We start from the raw sequence: 19,521 nt of genomic DNA, 5'->3' as shown, positions 1-19,521 counted from the left end.
CGTCAAATGGTGCCGCGTCGCCATGGCAATGCAGCATCAAATGATGCCCAACGCCCTGGCAACGCGGGGTCACGTGACATCACATGACCCCGCTGCGTCATATGACGCCAGCTTAAAAGTAAAGTGGGGCGCAACACTGGGGGAGAGCAAGCAGAGGGGCACAGAAAGTTTGCGCATCCCTGCTCTAAATTATATACCAAAAAAGGTATTATAAACTATAGCAGGTGTGCACAATCTTTTCCCCCTGTCTGTCCCCCCGCCCGGCGTCCTCATGATCCCGCGGTGTCATTTGACGCCGGTTTACCATAACGACGCGTCGCTGGAAGTCAAGGTAAGTTAGTTACAGAGGCCTCACGTAGTCCCCCCCGCATTTAATTTAAATACCATGGGGGGAGAGCGCAGGACCTCTGTAACTGCAGTGCCCCCCCCCCCCCCAGAAAATCTCAGTTCCCCAGTTTGCACACCCTTGAACTATAGCATGCCTCAGCTGTAGCAAGTTTGTGGATCCGGCCCTCCATATAGTCTCCTAAAATATTCTATAATTGAAGAGAATATTTAAAAATGGCTGTTTGGTCTAAGAAAATCAATCTTATTGTGCTTATTTATATGTACTCAAGTTCAGTATGAATGTCTGATGATATGACGTATTTCTTTGTCTGGCCTGTCCAATAGCTATGAAGGGAAAATATATGTGTAGCTACTGAGTCGAGCAGTGAGTTGGTTCATCTCAGTCTGATAGCAGGCTGAGGTAATTAATCAGCTGGCTTGTTAGGAGGGTTTAAAGGCCAGTATCTTCCTGCAATCTAAGGGCCGTTCTATAGTGTGTGCGGCTGTGCGCGTGTCTGTGTGAACGCGCGTGCACGTGATGCACGCTTTTTGTGTGTATGCTGTGAGCGAATGAGTTTACTGTGTGTGTGTCTGTGTGTGTTTAAATAATTTTCGAAATAAATACTTGTATAAATGTTTTAATAACATTGTACATACAGTACATACACACACACACAGAATTTGCGCTGCTACCGCCGCTGAAATGTTTCTTTTCTTCATCCTCTCCCCTATCGGCCGGTTCCACTCTCACTGCCGTGCTTGGCACCATTATAGAATGGCTGACAAACCTCAGCCAACTAAAACTGCAGTGCGCACGCACGCAGTCTAGAACCGGCCTGAGTCTCTCTCTGGTCTGAGTAGAGATCAGGTGTATCCTTGCCTGCTAGGGACACCAGGGTGTGCAGGCCCATATGGATTTCAATACGCAGGGGAACTGAACTTTGGCCTAGGAACGCCCTAACCTTTATTTTGCCACCCTGTTCTTGCTGCATCGGGCTGGAGGAAAAGCCTATGTTTTTGTTTATGACATTTTGGCCAAATTAAAGCCTACATTTATTTTTCCCTGTAACGGTGTCCTGCTTTCACCTCCTACAAGGCCCATCTTTCAGACAGCGGACGCGATTGGCCTGACAGGCTGAGTCAGTGGCTCAAGAGCCACAGGTTGAGGAGGTTGAGGAGGTTGAGGAGCTTGTGGCTGAAGAGGCCCCAGGTTGGGGTGCCCACACTCACCCTTGTCCTCACTGAGGAGCCAGGTGAAGCTCTGGCTGACCCTACAGCTGCTCCACAGCAGCAATGTCAGCCTCTCAGGGGGCAGGATTCAGGGACAATCTAGACATGTCTGCCTGGAGTCCAGGGCAGCTATTAATGGGTGAATGAGAGAGCAAGCAGCCAGATGCCGGGAGCAAGCTGCTACTAGGCAAGCTCGCCTTATTCTCCGGGCTGTAAGGCAGCACACCACAGATGTATATACCAGCATTACCCAGTTGACGAGATCTGTTGGTGTCCTGATCTGGGTAATGCAGGGGAGCATGGACGCATTGCCCGACACCGCTGTCCCAACCACACCAGGTGAACCTGTGGAATCTCTGGCCACACCCGGAGTTTCCCAAATTGTTGACACTACCCCTCCTGATCCCTCTTCAGAGACAGGAACCCAGTGTTTGCCATTAGTTCACGTCCATGGGAGATCTCGTACCCATGGGCCAAACACGGGAGGCAGTGCTCCGCTTAAGAACTTCGTACTTCATAAATATGCTATATATGTTGCGCTGTACCTAATGTATATACTTTGTAGAGATATATATTTTTTTAACACAGTACCTGAACTGTGTGTAATTAAATATTATTTGGTTACTACCGTCTCCTTAAAATTATTGTCATGTGTAGATTAATTCTGGTAAACTTATACTTTATACCTCCGCTGGTAGGCAAAGTGCTCATTACCGAAGGTGTATTAAAAATGTATTGTTCCCTTGTTTAAAGGCTGAACAACGTAGTTAAGCAGCGTTGGGGATTCGCATTACGAATATGAATACATTAAAAAAAATTGGCGACCTGAGGATCTACCCACGGACAGTTATTCTGTCCTTCTGGGTTGGACTAGCATCACAATGCAAGATCAGTGTGTGGAGGAGGGCGGTACTATGTCTGCACATAGAACAAATACATATTTTTAATGAATAAAAACAAATGTAAGATAAATATACCTTTTAATGGTTATTTGGCATTACAAGTGAATAGCAAGATTTTAGAACCACTGAAATCCCTTCTTCAGAATAAAGCAAACTGAAACAGTTCAAAACAATTGAACAGATAACTAATTTACACTTCAGCAAAGTATTACATCCTCCTGCAGTAAGAATTATCCAAAACGTCCACAAAATAATATTACATACATATACAAATAGGTGTGATGAAGGAAGTGAAAATATTCCTTGCAACAGATAACAGAAATTGTACGGGGAGGGGGTTAGAAGAATATACAAATTGAAAATTCAAATTTGGTGTGAAAGCCCAAAGTTTCTTATAAAATTAATGTAAATGTGTGTTAAACTTTAACCTTACATTTTTTAAATCTACAAATCTAAAAAAAAAAAAAAAATATTTAAATGGCTTTAAACTTCATTTTTCTCACTTTCATAAAATAAATTTGCCATCAAACGTTGAGTTTAAAACATTTTACAATGCTTAGTATTCCTATCGCATTGAGCAAAATCCATTAACAAAAATAAAAAGGAATGAGAAAACAGTTAAATAGGATAGCTGAAAAATAATCATGTTTCAGTTGCACTAATATCAGCTAAAATCTGATACAAGCAGTAGGAGCAAATCAATTAATTAAAATTAATTCAGTATGGCGGCCAGTAGTTGAATGAAATATGTTATACATATGGGTTAAATGTTAATATTTTATACTGTCAGGAGATGTATGGAGTATTAATAGCATACGCAGGATGAAACAATTCCTCTCTAATTAAAACAATTCATTGCCAGTGAATTTTACACTGAAATAACAAATTGAATCTACCTCAATAGAAATTATTAATCAATAGGAGGATAAGAGCAGCAGACAGCATTTGCACCTCTAAAGTTTAGATATTTCCAAATGAGGATCAAGAACATACACATTTAAATCTCATGTTTACACAAGACCAATTTCAGCACACAGAAAATCCACACATACTGTGCTTAATCAAAAAAAGCCAGATTTAGTTATCTGGAAAATATATCTTAAGACCTATATTTTGTGGCATTTATTTGGAAAACTTTCAGTTAAACATAAAATATAAATTTGGGGTGTGGACCTAGAAAATGTGGCATTGCATTGTTGTATATAGAAATCCTATTATCTGTTCAAATTGTTCTACCACGGTGAATCATTTCTCCAGAAAATCTCTCGTAATTGTAAAGCCCATCCTTTGCTCAAATATTTCCAATTTCACAATTTTACCATTTTACAAAAGTATACAACTGCCATAAATGCAATGGATACATATTTGTTATAAGAAAATGCCTTTAGAGGACACTTGCATTCAAAACAAAAGGTGCTCCAAATATATATCATTTTTTTTTTTTAAATATTGCATTTAAATTCATCTTAACCAACATTAGCAAATGTAAACCTTCATATCTAAAAATCAGCATGCTCATCTCAGCAACACCAAAAAAAAACTTACAAATAGCATTGAAATCTCATCAAATCAAACTTTTGGATTTAGAAAAAAAAATAAGAAACAGCAAATTATTTTTATTTTTTTCAAATTTAATTTCTCTTATTTACAAAATAGTCTCCTCTAGGTGGCGTCGTTTTAATGAAATAAATCTGCCGTTTCCAACCAAAAAAAAAAAATTGGAAAAATTGAGAGAGAAACAAGGCCTCTAAATCCTCAGGTTCTGAAACAAACCCAGAGTTACTCAGATGTCTGCTGGGGACAGGAGCACGTGATCTGCAGCCTACACTTATTTGGGGTGAAAATTTCAGTTTTTTTTTTTTGTTTTTTGTTTTTAGATTTTTGTTTTCAGCAGCAAAGAAAAAAAAGAGAAAAAAAAAGAAAAAAAGGAGGGGGGGTGGTCTCTTTTTTTTTTTCTCAAACGAGAATTGTTGCAGCTGACATGGCTGACTCTGCTGGGCTTTTGTTTTCCCACCATCGATCAGAAATGTCCCTGGTTATTAGGGCTGGGTGGGTTCAAATTGCGATCAGAGTATTAAAAAAAAAAAAAAAAATCCGAAATTTTCTCCTGCAAATCAGACCATTTTAAACACATTTGGGAAATCCTTAAATCATTAAAATGGCATTATTCTAAAAAAAATTTTTTTGCAACACAACTCCTTTTTGCAAAATACTTAAAATTGCTAAATTTTGTGCCCCCCCCCCACCCGCCCCCGTACCAGATTATGTTACGGGGCTGCCTTGCGGTGGCTCCTGTCTGCTTGCAGAAGCCCCTCTGTTGGTTGCCCCCCGTCGGATGGCGCACATAAGGAGGCACGCTGGATTTACCTTCCCCCCGGGTGTCTGCGGTGCATGTGCCGGGGCTGCACGCTCTCCTGCGCGGCTGGATGGCGATCAGTCCCCGCTCCCTGGCAGCCTCGGCCCGGGAGAGTTTAGCAGATCGGCTGGAGGTGGAGGGAGAGAGGGTGGGAGGGACGGAGAGGAGGAGTGTGGTGTCTTTACAGTGTGTGACTCTGTGTATGTGCGTATGGAAGTGGCTGCTAGGATGTTGCTCTTAACTACACTCACATATTTTTTTGTGTGTATGTATATGTGTGTGTATATATATATAGATATATATATATATATATATATATCTATATATATATATATATATATATATCTATATATCTATATATAGATATATATATAGATATGTGTGTGTTTATCTGCACACATACAGAAATGAATACTTTCTCTTGTAATACGTTCACAAATTATTACCATTACCACCACTAATTATATTTTATTATAGCTATGATTACAAGTATGTGGTATACAAATGTATGTGTGAATATATAATTTTGTTTTGTGTGTGTGCGTGTGTGTGTGTGTGTGTGTGTGTGTGTGTGTGTGTGTGTGTGTGTGTGTGTGTGTGTATATTATAGACGTGTGTGTGTGTGTGTGTGTGTGTGTGTGTGTGTGTGTGTGTGTGTGTGTGTGTGTGTGTGTGTGTGTGTGTGTGTGTGTGTGTGTATTTTTTTGTATATCTTTAAATATATAAATCTATGCACATATATATTCTGTGTATATATTATTCACATGTGATATATACATTCAAATCTTACATATTCTTTTTAATAGAAGTTCCCTGCTGCCAGTTAAATAGAAATACACCTAAAATTCTGTATCAATAAGCATAACTGCATTAATTTAGTACTGTTTCGCTACAAATATGTATAATTGTGTTCAATGTGTATACAGTACAGTATATACACGGCCCCTGGCTTTGGCAGTTAGTTGCACAATAGCTTTCTATGGAAAAATGTAACATATACAGTATGTAAGCATAATGTAACATATACAGTATGTAAGCATAATGTAACGTATACAGTATGTAAGCATAATGTAACATATACAGTATGTAAGCATAATGTAACATATACAGTATGTAAGCATAATGTAACATATACAGTATGTAAGCATAATGTAACATATACAGTATGTAAGCATAATGTAACATATACAGTATGTAAGCATAAAGTAACATATACAGTATGTAAGCATAATGTAACATATACAGTATGTAAGCATAATGTAACATATACAGTATGTAAGCATAATGTAACATATACAGTATGTAAGCATAATGTAACATATACAGTATGTAAGCATAATGTAACATATACAGTATGTAAGCATAATGTAACATATACAGTATGTAAGCATAAAGTAACATACAGTATACAGTATGTATGCATAATGTAACATATACAGTATGTAAGCATAATGTAACATATACAGTATGTAAGCATAATGTAACATATACAGTATGTAAGCATAATGTAACATATACAGTATGTAAGCATAATGTAACATATACAGTATGTAAACATAATGTAACATATACAGTATGTAAACATAATGTAACATATACAGTATGTAAGCATAAAGGAACACGGCAACATAGTCTATGTAAGAAGAGAAGGCGGGTGTACAATGTGTATGTGTGCTACTAAAGTATAATGCGGGTGTACAATGTGTATGTGTGCTACTAAAGTATAATGCGGGTGTACAATGTGTATGTGTGCTACTAAAGTATAATGCGGGTGTACAATGTGTATGTGTGCTACTAAAGTATACTGCGGGTGTACAATGTGTATGTGTGCTACTAAAGTATACTGCGGGTGTACAATGTGTATGTGTGCTACTAAAGTATACTGCGGGTGTACAATGTGTATGTGTGCTACTAAAGTATACTGCGGGTGTACAATGTGTATGTGTGCTACTAAAGTATACTGCGGGTGTACAATGTGTATGTGTGCTACTAAAGTATACTGCGGGTGTACAATGTGTATGTGTGCTACTAAAGTATACTGCGGGTGTACAATGTGTATGTGTGCTAAAGAATAAGTTAGTCACATGTATGCATCTACAGTGAGGGGCAGGGGAGGGATGAAGGAGTGAGGCAGCCAATGGGATGAGCCCAGAGCTGGGGGGGGTGGGGGGGGGGTTGTTACTGTAGTCGGTATGTGTACATTGTGTCCTCCTGATACAGACCCAGTACTGCCATAACCGCTCAGCCAAAGCATTGCTAGCACCAGCCAGCTCACCGACTCCGCACAGTGGCTGGGGAGGATCTGCAGTGCCAGACCGCTGTCCTCTGCTCTCAACATACCCTACATGGCAAAGGAAGAACAGGAGTCACCTGCTCCGGGGAGCAGCTTTCAGGGTGTGATACTGGGGAACTCGCCTGCACCTCGGAACTGGCTTCCCAAACTCAGGAATTCTATTAAAGAGCAAACGGGGGGTTGGGGGGTTTGGGGGGGGGGGTTGGGAGGGGAGGGAGGGGGGGTGGTAGCATTTCAGTATGTGTCAGTTTAATTATATCCTATATAGTCAGTTTTTTTTTATATAGTATATAGTCAGTGTTTTAATATTACATATATAGTCAGTGTTTGGATAATTGTCTTGCTCTGCCCTCTAATATTTTAGCTGCAGATATTTTGCGTTTCTCTCCCTTGGATTTGCTTTCCGTATATGGTTTATGTTGTTTTTTTATTTATTTATTTTTAGCCTGTGTTTTAACTGTTTAGTTTATTTCCTTTAGTATATGATATTTCATTTGAATAGTATATGGTAGATCTGATCTGAGATGGTGTGAAACATTGTGCGGTGAAGTCTGCAGCAGGTGTAAGAAACTTGATTAACAAGCATGATGCAGCCACAAGCAGAAATGTGTGTGCCAGGACAAAATGTTCTTTGAGCTATGCAACTTCCCACAAATGTATTGCTTATATCTAGCGATTTCGTTTTTGTCTGTTTTTTTATTTTTTTTATTCAGTGTTTTCCTATTTTATCTATATTTTTATTTTATCTAAAAAAAAAATCCAAAAATTCTGTTTGTGTTATCAATAAAAATAATTGACATTTAGAATTTTGAGTTTATCGGTGCACATTTTTTTTTTTTTTTTCATACTTTAAAGAACCATTGCCTTTAAAACAATACAAATAGATTTCGCTTAGGTGGGAAGTAGGGGGTACCCAGAACTGAACTGCGTTAATTTCAGCTCTGAGAACCCCCCTGCACACCAAGATACTTACATTGGAAGGTGATCCTGGTATTGCTCTTCTAGGTTCCGTGACACGTGCGCCAATAAGAATCATCCGCAAGGGATGACATTGTGGCTTCCTATTTGCCTGCAATACCTTTTAAGAAATCCTTTTCTGTGCCCAGCCAGAGCTTCTACTAGCATCACCTTCCGATGGACATATCTCGGGTGGCAGGGGGTCACCGGAGCTGAAATCAACGCGGTTCAGCTCTGAAGACCCCCTGCTTCAAACATAGTGATAAAAAAAATAAAAGATGTCACCTGAAGATTTCTCCGGAGGGGGAGATGTGACGGGGAGGGGGTAACCAGGCCATCAAAGGTATTATGCCTGGCCGGTTACCGCTGATCCACATTTGGGGTTTTAGAGTGTCACCTCTTCACCCTCTTTGTTTTACATGCAATGTTGCTGAGGTCACAAGGTAACCCGGGGTGCAGGAGGTTATTCCAGCCCCGGTGGTGGTGGAAGGACATGGGGATGGAGCGGGCATCTCCATGGACATTGTGGGGGGACCAGTTTGAGGGAGTGCAGCAGTGGTGGCCCCAGTGGCTACCGGACTCTCCAGCCCTGGAATTGCCGCACTTCTTGCCTCATGGGGAGGAAGGGCTACCCTGGACGAAAGGATCAGGCTACTTGCAGCTACACAATGGACATCAGCCCCGCACTCCCACCTGGTTAACGGGGAGCAAGACGCCCTCACGAGTAGACCACCACAGCTTTGGCAAATCCAGGCATGGCACAGATAAAATTGATGGGTTTTTAAAGAACTTTGAAAGCCAGTGCCACTGATACAAAGTGCCAGAACGGGACTGGGTGTTGCGGCTAAACCCGTTATTGTCACTCCAGGCAATTCCCGCCGAGGATAGCAATGACTATGGACATGTTAAAGCCCTGCTACTCACACAGTATGCCCTCACCCCAGAAGCATACCAAGGCAAGTTCCGCTCAGAGGAAAAGCGCCACCGGGACTCTTACATGTGGTTTGCGTCCAGCCTGGCTTTGCATGGGACTCAGTGGGTGTAGAGGTATGGTGCTTCTAAGTACTACTTGTTGCTGGACTTGATATTTCAGAAACAATTCTTGCAGCAGTGTCCCTCGGACATGAGGGAATGGGTCTTTGACCGCAATCCAAAGACTTATATGGAGGCTGCTAGAATGGCAGATGATTTTGTCACCAGCCGGGCATTGATGCGAAAGAATGGGGCTACCCAGGAAACGACCACTTCGGCCAGGGGAGCCAAAAGCACGCTGCAGTGGAAGAGCAAGGCTGCAGCCGAGGGAAGAGCACCCAAAGCTGCAGAGTGTCACGGGAGACCAGGTTTATTAACACCTTTTGTATACCGGGATTATTGATTGAGCAAAGCAAGGAGGTAAAATAAATTGTCATTTATTTCAGGAAAAGACATACCCACAATGTAACACAATTTACAGGGTTAACAGACATACTGGGAACGGGGCTAACAAATAAATCTATCCTCTAAATGAAATTCACAAAAATGACCTCTGTAGTAGCCCATTCCAATGACCGGTAGGTACTCACAAAAGTCCTGGAACTGATTTCGACATGCAATGTCAGACGCGACCACTACGTTCTTCAGAAGTGGGACTTAGAAGAATTCTTGAATCAAAATCTGTGAAGCCGACTCGCATCAATTCAGTAACGAGCATCTTTGAATTTGCTGCTGTTGGTTTGGCGCTTGAAATCTGCTCTCCTAAATGGGTTTCAGGGTCCCATTCACAAACCTCTACAGCCTATCAGAGCGTGGGAATTCTCCTGCCAGCCAATCCCCAATTTGCCGGTATTGTAATGCTGGGTGGGCACCTTTTTTCATTCGGCAAGGGGGCATGGGCTAACCTGGCACCTCTGCCTCTTTGCATACTGAGCCCACCCGCTGTCCAGGCTCCACAGAGTCTGGGCTCTGGCAAATGTTTGCCAGATAACCCTGTGTTAGCCCAGGATGCGGGTACTCATGCAGAACTGCAGTACCACTCCTATTCTAACACCTTGGCATCCCTGAGGCTTTCAAGTCAGGACTCCGCACAGACCCATAGGCACCAAGCTTCGTAGCCACCTGGTCGCTTGGAATCCATTGTTAAGATAGAAACTGGGGCGCTACCTGAATAGTACCTTAGAAAAAATGAATAGGGTTGGTGGAGGGTAATCCCTCATTTTATATAAGAAAAAAAGAGGTGATGTAGAATAGCGCTAATGGGGTACTGATGATGAATAAACTCTAAATAAGAGCAACCCCTATGGGGTCTAAGGCAGCCTGGTGGAACACTGATAGTACAATCAGAGATACACAGACAAGACTCACAAACGCAAAGCTGAAAATAAAAATTGTTTAATACAACTATAAAATAATAAAATGTGGGACGATGCAGCACTGATCGAGCCAATCCGGTGGAGTAAAACTGAAAAGCTTCTCACAAGACGGCTCTAGGACACAAGCAATGAGCGCCGAATAGGCGAATGTAATCTGTCCTTCCTGGGCTAAGCAGTTGAATCCACCGCAGCGTTCCTCCAGACACCGTGCTCCTCGAGACCGGAAGCGACGTCAACGGATGCCAGATACCGGATACTGCGTCACAGGTAGGCGGGACTCTCGGCTGGATTTTCGAGCGGAGGCTCTTCTTGCTTTTGCTCCAGGGAATCAGCACTCAGTTCTCTCTGCTTCCTTCACGTGCAAACGTCCAACAGTATAGAAAAAAAACCCTACGCGTTTCGTACCCTACGCATTTCCCCTGAGGAAGTGTGCGCAAGCGCACGAAATGCGTAGGGTTTTTTTTCTATACTGTTGGACGTTTGCACGTGAAGGAAGCAGAGAGAACTGAGTGCTGATTCCCTGGAGCAAAAGCAAGAAGAGCCTCCGCTCGAAAATCCAGCCGAGAGTCCCGCCTACCTGTGACGCAGTATCCGGTATCTGGCATCCGGTGACGTTGCTTCCGGTCTCGAGGAGCACGGCGTCTGGAGGAACGCTGCGGTGGATTAAACTGCTTAGCCCAGGAAGGAAAGATTCTATTCGCCTAATCGGCGCTCATTGCCTGTGTTCTAGAGCAGTGTGAGAAGCTTTTCAGTTTTACTCCACCGGACTGGCTCGATCAGTGCTGCATCGTCCCACATTTTATTATTTTATAGTTGTATTAAACAATTTTTATTTTTCAGCTTTGCGTTTGTGTGTCTTGTCTGTGTAGGTCTGTGAGTCTATGTCTGTGATTTTCTGTTAGCTGTGTTGCACTAAATTCTGCTTTTTGTCATTCCATGTTCCATATCAAACGGAGGACATCACATCTGGTCATCCCTTGATTATAAGATTACATCATTGGGACTTGAACTTTATTCATCTGTATATCCAGGACTATTACCTAATTGGACATATTAGGCGCCGGTATCGCTTTCCCTTTTCCCTCATTTTATATAGCAAGGTGTTGCCTTAGTTAGAGCAAAATAATAAAAAGCGAAAAATACTGGCCCCAATCTTTGATGCAGCTCAACCGAGAAAAGAAATGTCCCTGGATCCTCATGCAGTACGGATGGACAAAATATGGTAAGCGCGAAACAAAGAATGAGAGAAAATAAAATATTAGATTAAACCTTTGTGTATTATATTCTGGTTGAGGGCAAGGGAAAAGGGAGGGGGGGGGGGAGGGAAGGGATAGTGTAATTGAGATGAATAAAATCAATAATAATCACACACGGCCACGTGTGAGTGACTGCTGTGATTACAACTTGGATCTGTTATGCTTATGCTGCCCGCAGACCAGACCCGTCCCATGCACTGAGGAGGGACATATAGAGACACACACCCGCAGCGGAGAGAGCGTGTCCAGAGTGTGGTGGTAGCGTAGCCAGCCAAGAAGTAAAGATATAGTGAGATAGGTACCCGCCAGATCCAGGGTAGTAGAAGTGCTGTAGTGGGTTCCGTAGCCGATGATCACGGGTAGGAGATGTCCGGGTGGTCGTGGTACTAAAGCTGAGTCCGAGGTTCTTAGAAGTACACGTAGAGAGGTGGAAGCCGAGGTCGGGAGACAGAGAGAGAGTAGTCAGCCAAGCCTGGGTCATAACCTGAAGGAAGTACACAAGGAAAGCACGGCACAGAAACACAACTGCTGGAAATGAGACTATGCAGAGCAATGAGCTAACGGAAAGACTGGGGTTATAAAGGTAGGTGATCCAATGGAGGCAGGGGCCAGAGCAGGGGTGTGCCGTGGAGCGCTCTGTGGTTGGACGGCGTTGAATCTATCTGGAGAACAGCTGTACCGGGGGGTGTGAGTGTGGATGCCGGGGGCCGTGGCCAAAAACCGGGAGCAGTCAATAAATTATAGCCGGAGACGCGCACTCTGTAAGCACCGGTTGCGCGCGTCTTGGCAAGATGGCGGCCATCTGTTTGGGAGTCCGAGCAGCACCACGGCGGGGATACCACTGAAGGGGAGATGCGGCGGCTGCAGGCCCCGCGGGAGGTAAGGGAGGGTCACGTTGAGGCGGACGTCGCCCCTGATTCCTTAGGCTTTGGTCTCGCTGCGTCCGGCGGCGCGCGTGGCCGTGTGCGCGCTACTTACCATCTTATGGTATCCTCCCGAGCAGGTCCCAGTCCCTCCTCCCTGCACGGCTCACTACACGCTGTGACGCGTCAGCCGCCAGGGGATGCAAGAGAATTGTAATCCCAAGCGGCAACGCGTTACGTGGTGTGGCTGTGAGCCAATGAGGAGGGGAGGGCTTCGGAGAGGAGGAGGGGAGGGCTTCGGAGAGGAGGGCTTCGGAGAGGAGGAGGGGAGGGCTTAAGGAAGCGGGGAAAGCAGCTGCAGCACCAAGGGAGCCCCCCTGCTCCCTCCCACAGACTCCTCTGTGGCTGCAGATGCACAAGGGGGAGGGAACCCCTGGCAATGAGGAGAGGGGGCTTCGGGGAGCGGGGAAAGCAGCTGCAGCACCAAGGGAGCTCCCCTGCTCCCTCCCACAGTCTCTTTCCTCTGTGTGAGCCGAGACACACTCCGGCACAGTGTGATGGCCCCGCCCCCTGCTCCCTCCCACAGACTCTCTCATAGCAGATGCACGAGGGGGGCGGAACCCCCTGATGGCCCCGCCCCCGACGTCATTGCCGCACCCACCCAACCTGTTTTTGCCACGCCCCCTGCTCCAGCTCCCGCTCCCTAAAGACTGCAGATAGCGGTCAAGTGCCTCTCCATGCGCCGCTTGTCTGCAGTGTGGACGCGTGGTCTGAGGCAGCGGGGCCTTATCCTTACAGGATCCTCTTGTTTGATCCTTCATACACTGCCCTAGTTCTTCCTGCCACAACTGGATCCCTTTGTTGTCTCAAAGCAAAGAAGACAACCAGGGTTGGTGCCAATAAAAATATGAACAAAGGGAACGCCAGATGCAAAACTATAAATAAATCACACTGACATGGCCATATGTGAGTGAATTGTAGTCTTAGGGGTTGAGTTTCTGATCGATGCACACTACACAATGGCTTGCTGCTTTTCTTTCTGGTTCAAAGGTTGTCATGAGAGAGAGGATTTGGCCCGGGATTAAAGGGGTTACACCCCATTTGGCCACCCTCTACTCTCACCTGGGAAGCAAGGGGTTAACTGGACTGGGGTCCAGTAATGTGTTTTTGCCTTGCTTCAGCCATCCAACTGTTTATTCCCCTGTAAAAATGTATTGTTTCTGTGCCAGTGTCTGCACCACACACACACTGGGGCTTAAGGGGTTAATGAGCTACAGTTTAGGAAAATACAAATATGTGTGGTGTCTTTTCAGAAATATCTGGGCTTCAAAAGGCTTGATTGAAGTTGGGTGTGAAAAGTACAGAGGGGGTGTAGTGTACAGTATGTTAATACCTAATTGGCAGACCAAGGGTATATTGCTGGTAGAGACAGCTAGGCCCATGTCTGGAGCATTGGGTGTGAAATCTAGCACCTGTGACAAATGTTCTCTACACACGAGTCCCTGCTTCAAAGGATTTATTGACAAGGGGTTATGGGGGCCAGGGGTGCGGTTACCCAAGGAGATATCAGAATGAGTGACCTTATTAAATATAAGACTATTATGAGATGTCCTCGGCTGAACGTGCTAAAAGCTACATATGTGTATTTGTGGGACTGATTCGCACATAAGGATTACAGCCACATGATGTCTAGCAGGTACTAAGAGACAGATATTAATATCTCTCTTAATTTTAATATTACACGGTTATATTTGGTCTCATTGGGAGCGTCATGCGTGCCGGAATGTATTAATATGTCTCGCGTGCCAGTAAGTATACTGAACTGAAGTTATGAAGTTATTTAGATAGGAAAAGCCGTTTTTAAACGTCCTTGGGTGGGAGGAGTTTTACTCTAGGGAAAACTGTCAACCTCACCATTGATTTATGAGGGGGGCTGCGTTTAGGTTGTGTTCAATGGGAAATAATTGTATAAGATCCAGGCTCAGCCTATGGCTATTGTCTTTCATGTCTTGGTGATTTTTGAAAATTGCTGTATGAATTGCTAGTCCAGAATTATGACTGTTTCATCATTCCATCTGAAGTAAATGTTATATTTTGTTGTTATTTGTACTATCTTGTTGTGTTCACCTTTTTCAAGGAATAAATTATATTTTATCACATCTAAGCCTCGTTCAGTTCAACCCAGTTATATTTTTGGTGTGTATTATTAATAGCCTGTCACAAAGTTACCGTCACAGGCTTTATTAATAAAACTGGTGGCAGCGGCGGGATTGAACTGGACCTGTATTACAGTGCACTGAGGGACCCTGTAATATAGTGGGAACTCGAAGGTAATTGCGAGTTCCTGGGACTAAAGATATTGAACACACAGTGTACAACATATAACACAAGATATGGCATGTCCTCACTGTTCCCCTACTTGTGAGAAGCATTGCCTCCAGAACCAAAGTGCCGGCCATCCATGTGACTGGAGCCGGGCACCGAGACCGGAGGAGTGCATCAAGTCGGCGCGGAGACCAGCAGCCGGCAAGGCTGAGAGAGAGGCAGCGATCGGTGAGCATGAAACCCAGCAGGCTGAGCAAAGATCCACAGCTGCAGCCGTTGTAACCACTAAACCACCCGGAGAGCAGGGAATGGACCCAGCTCCGGGACGGCAGAGACTTGTGGAGGGAGCGTGTGATCGCGGAGACTCCGAGAGTTTTACAGCCGGAGAGGTAACGGCCGTTGCGGCGGCCAGCCCATTTTCCCTCGAAGAGCTTTCACTGTTGTCTGCGTGGGGAGGGATGTGGTCCCAGGCGGAGCGGAATGAGCTCCTGAAGCTGGCGTTGTCCCGACCCACTTACCCCCTCCCTGAGCCCGGTGCTCAAGCAAATCCGCCCTGGACTCAGCAGCCTCTTGCGGGGGGTAGTCAGCTGGCGGGGGAGACGCTCTGGCAGAAGCGGCGGCGGTGTCACCACAGCCACAAAGCGGGCCACAATAAAGCCCAATGCCCAGACCGTGCGCGGCCGGGCGAAGAAGCCCCTCAGGGCCAGCGCTCACGAGCTGCGGAAGAGATGACCCGTTAGCGGCGGAGAGCGGCGGCCATCCATCAGATCCCGGCGGCGAACCGGCGGCGGCGGAGAAGAAGCCGTCATTCCGGCATCCTGCCGGCGGCAATTTTATTTGAGGGGAGAGTTGGGGTGAGCGGGAGGTTTGTGTTTCACATTGTTTGGCGGAGTCGGCGATTCCCAGCGATGACCGGAGCCCCACAATCCACGCCGGCGACCCTGTACCAAAGCCGGCACTGTTGCGGCAGCTACCCTGGGCTCGCCCATGGCGGCGACGGTGGCGGATGAGCCGCGATTCCGGCAAAGTGCCGGAGCCCTTTCTGAGTGGGGGGAGGGACAGGGATTGCAAGGGGGGGGTTATTTTACCTGGTTTGGCGTGAGCCGTGTTACTCCACAAAGACCTGGGAACCTTGTCCTGCACCGTTTTACCGGTACCAAGCCCGGGCGCTGTTGCAGCAGTGGCCCGTTGCTGCCCAGCCCAGATGATGCCGGCGGCGGCCACTCCAGTCCCCCTGCAATCAACCAACGAAGGCGGCGGTCTCTGCGGGGACCAGCGAGGTAAGCCAGACCAAGTCGCAAACTGACCCTGACTTATTTTTTCCTATAACTGTACCCTGTTGTTTCACTATAGGGGTGACCGAGGGGTGGCAGGAGATAGGGGCACCAGGGGAGGGGAAGGAAGGGCAGCTTGTAGGGCCACCAGGCTTCCCCATTACCTTGGCGGAGCATCAAGGGGACTCTCAGTTAAGAGCCCCCCTGTTGCAGCCTTGCTATGGGCTGGAGGTATTCGGGGCAGTGGCACAGTTAGACCACCCCAGGATCACCTGCCAGCCAGGAGCTAAGGTGGGTGCATCTGCACAAGCAACCCTGAGCTCATCCCCGGTAATGGGGAGGCAATGTCAGGGAGATGGCCTCACTCAGGTGTCCCTAGGATCCAGGTTAGGATTAGCTAGGGAGAAGCGGAGTGAGGGAAGCCTGCAGGTAGGTAGCCCGCATCAGATCTCAGTGGGAGAAGAAGGGCTAGTGGTAGCCGGGGAGGGAAAGCAGCAGGTATGGCAGCTAGAGTTCCCATTACCCTGGCGGAGCCTCAGGGGGTCTCTCAGACCAGCAACCCCCTGTTGCAGCCTGGCTATGGGCTGGGGGTATCATGGGCAGTGGCAAGCTTGTGCCACCCCAGGGATACCTGCCAGCCAAGAGCTAAGGCGGTTGCATCGGGAGAGGTGCCCCTGAGCTCATCCCTGGTAAGGGGGAGACAAGGTCAGGGAGGTAGGTGCACTCAGGTAGTTCCAGTGTCTGGGTTAGGATTGCCCAGGGGGGAGAGGAGTGCAGGTGGGCTGCAGGGAGGTAAGCAGCAGGAGTCATCAGCAGGGGCTAAGGTGCTGGGCCTAGGGGAGGCTAGGCAGGGAGACACTGTGGAGCAGGGGGAGATAGGAGGTCAGTGGGGTGTCAGGCAGCTGGCAGAAGCTAGGGATGGGCTAGGTAGGCAGGAGGTCCCTTGTTCTGACTGGCCAGGAGTGACCCCCCCCCCCTGACAGATTCCCCAGGGTTCCCAGAGGAGGGGCTGTGGGTAGATAGGCAGCCAGGGAGGAGAGTCAAGGGTATAGCGGAGCAGCTACAGGTGGGCACAGGGCCAGGGCAGGTAGGGTCCCTACAGGATAGTAGTGAAACAAACAAACTTATCAATTATGGCGCTCTAGGATAACCAAATATAATACAACTTGCCTAAAGCACAATCTTATTGTGAAATAAATAAATATAAATGATACCAATACAAACAAATTAGGATGCCGCTATAACCCAGTGGGGGATCCTTCTCACGATCCCATGCAAGGTGAAGAGGTGTAGATCATTGGGAAGCGCAAACCATGAAAGACAGAAAAAAATCTGATAGTGCAATATACGTGATAATTAGTGGAGTGATGTATATACAGGAATCTATGTGCAGGGTACTCACAAGTGTAAAGTGAGTGGTATTCACATAATGGCATCTTTGACTAACAGCCCACCAGGAAAGGTAATCACAAGGAGCCTCAGGAGACCTTAATAGGTGACAAAGGAAACGGACATAGTGCAGACTGTATGACAATTTATAAAAGGTAAGTGGTAAGGGATACACTCACATGGTAATAAAAATATTCAAGCATATAGATCCTGCGAACTGGATCTCGGCAAGTTGAGTGTGTGAGCTCTGCCTCCCCTGTGTCTCGGCGTGCGTGTCACTGGTGCGTCTCACCGAACCCGGAAACCGGAACTGACGTCATCCGCTCGCAGGGGCTCCAAACGCTTGTGGATCTCACGGGTCAGCGTCACTCTACGCGTTTCACCACAACTCGGTTTCTTCTGACTCCTGAAGAAACCGAGCGCAAGTGATAGAATCTGCACATGGTGTGCACTGACATAATAAAATACTGCTCGGATAAAGTCTCATCCTAAAGCCACAATGATACTTATAAAACTAATAGACATAGACCAGAGCTAGATCACTAGCTGTTGAAACTTAAATGTCCCAATAAGGGTTATGAATAATATCTATAAGAACAAAAAAGCAGTGATTTGTCTTAAAAACAATTAACTAGATGGTAATAATTGTTTACATGATTCAATAGTGCACAATGGCCCATTCAAAAAGTAGGTTGAAAAGGGACAGAAAGGTCATGCATAGCACTGGATAAAACACAAAATAAAATACTCCCTCATCTACAAACATGAATATTAATAAAACAATAATAATACAAAATAATAAAACGTGTCGAACTAGTAGTGATTAAATGAACTAAAATACAAATAAAACACAACAACAACTGCCGATAGATGAAATGATCTAAAAAATAAAAACAGAATGCATTGTATTAAGATTAGAAATTTTCTTCCATCATACTACAGTGTCATTCAAATGAATGGCCCAAGGTCAATATCGATGTTTAAACCCAATGGTGTCAAAGTTTTCATCTTATATATCCAGTATGTCTCTTTGCGAGCTAAATTACTAGGGATATATTCAATCCCTCTGTAACTAAGGCCTTTTGGGTTATTGTGTTTTAATAAAAAATGTTTAGAGTCATTATGTGTTGTGAGTCCCTTCTTAATGTTACCAACATGTTCAAGTAATCGTACTCTTAGTGGCCTGCTGGTGCGCCCCACGTATTGTAACCCGCATAGGCACTGGAGCAAATAAACCACGAATGGCGTCCGGCAATTAATAAAATGTTTGGTTTTAAAACATTCTCCGGTAGTGGTGGATTTAAAATCTAATTTCTCTGTGCTCCCATATGTACATGCTTTACATCTAAAACACTTTAAAAAAAAGCAATGGCTGTGGTAGCCAGCTAGAAGAGGTCGGTAGTTGAGTCGTTTTAAATGTACTTGGGGCTGGTTTGGTTTTAATGTTATCTGCCCTTTTAAAAATGATTCTCGGATTTTTGGGGAGATGCTCTTTTAAAACTTGATCCTGATGGAGTAAGTACCAATGTTTCTTCATTATTGCACTGATCTTTCTATGATCACGGTTATATTTAGTTATAAATGGAACATCGCCCTCACAATATTTTTTTCTTTAGGTTTCAGCAGTTATGATCTTTCTATCAGGCTTGTACTTGCTATGGACAGATCTAGATTTTTTCTTTCATAATTCCGTTCTATGAAGCTTTTTTAAGAATATTCGCTTGTTCCTTATATACTTTCTCATCCGTGCAGTTACGCCGTAGTCGCCTAAACTCGCCTGGAGGGATGTTGTCTAACCACTTTGAGTGATGACCACTATTCCTCATGAGATAATTATTACTGTCCACTTTCTTAAAAAACTTTTTGGTTTTTAGCTCATTATTAATAATATAAATAGTGAGATCTAAAAAAATCTATTGATTGGGTTCTTCTTTGTGAAGTAAAAAACAGATTAAGATTATTATAATTAAAATATTCTAAAAACTAGTTAAGATCATTATC

The 19,521-nt window shown here is 45.0% G+C and overlaps 1 protein-coding gene across 15 annotated transcripts in view; it reads right to left on the bottom strand.

Moving 5' to 3' along the window:
• ZNF618 (zinc finger protein 618) overlaps positions 1-5,053 on the bottom strand; it is a 220,358-nt gene extending 215,305 nt beyond the window's left edge. For 4 of the 15 annotated variants that reach the window (XM_075579285.1, XM_075579286.1, XM_075579293.1 and 1 more), the window contains exon 1: positions 4,827-5,048. The gene's annotated coding sequence lies outside the window, so the exon portion shown is untranslated. Of the gene's footprint in view, positions 1-4,717 lie in introns of all 15 variants that reach the window. The other 11 variants (XM_075579294.1, XM_075579283.1, XM_075579292.1 and 8 more) reach the window with 7 other exon arrangements.
• Positions 5,054-19,521: the final 14,468 nt, after the last annotated feature.

The sequence above is a fragment of the Ascaphus truei genome, chromosome 21, assembly GCF_040206685.1.
Source record: "Ascaphus truei isolate aAscTru1 chromosome 21, aAscTru1.hap1, whole genome shotgun sequence".
NCBI lineage: Eukaryota > Metazoa > Chordata > Amphibia > Anura > Ascaphidae > Ascaphus > Ascaphus truei.
The sequence above is the reverse complement of the archived record's forward strand: the minus strand, read 5'-3'. Positions and strand labels throughout refer to the sequence as shown.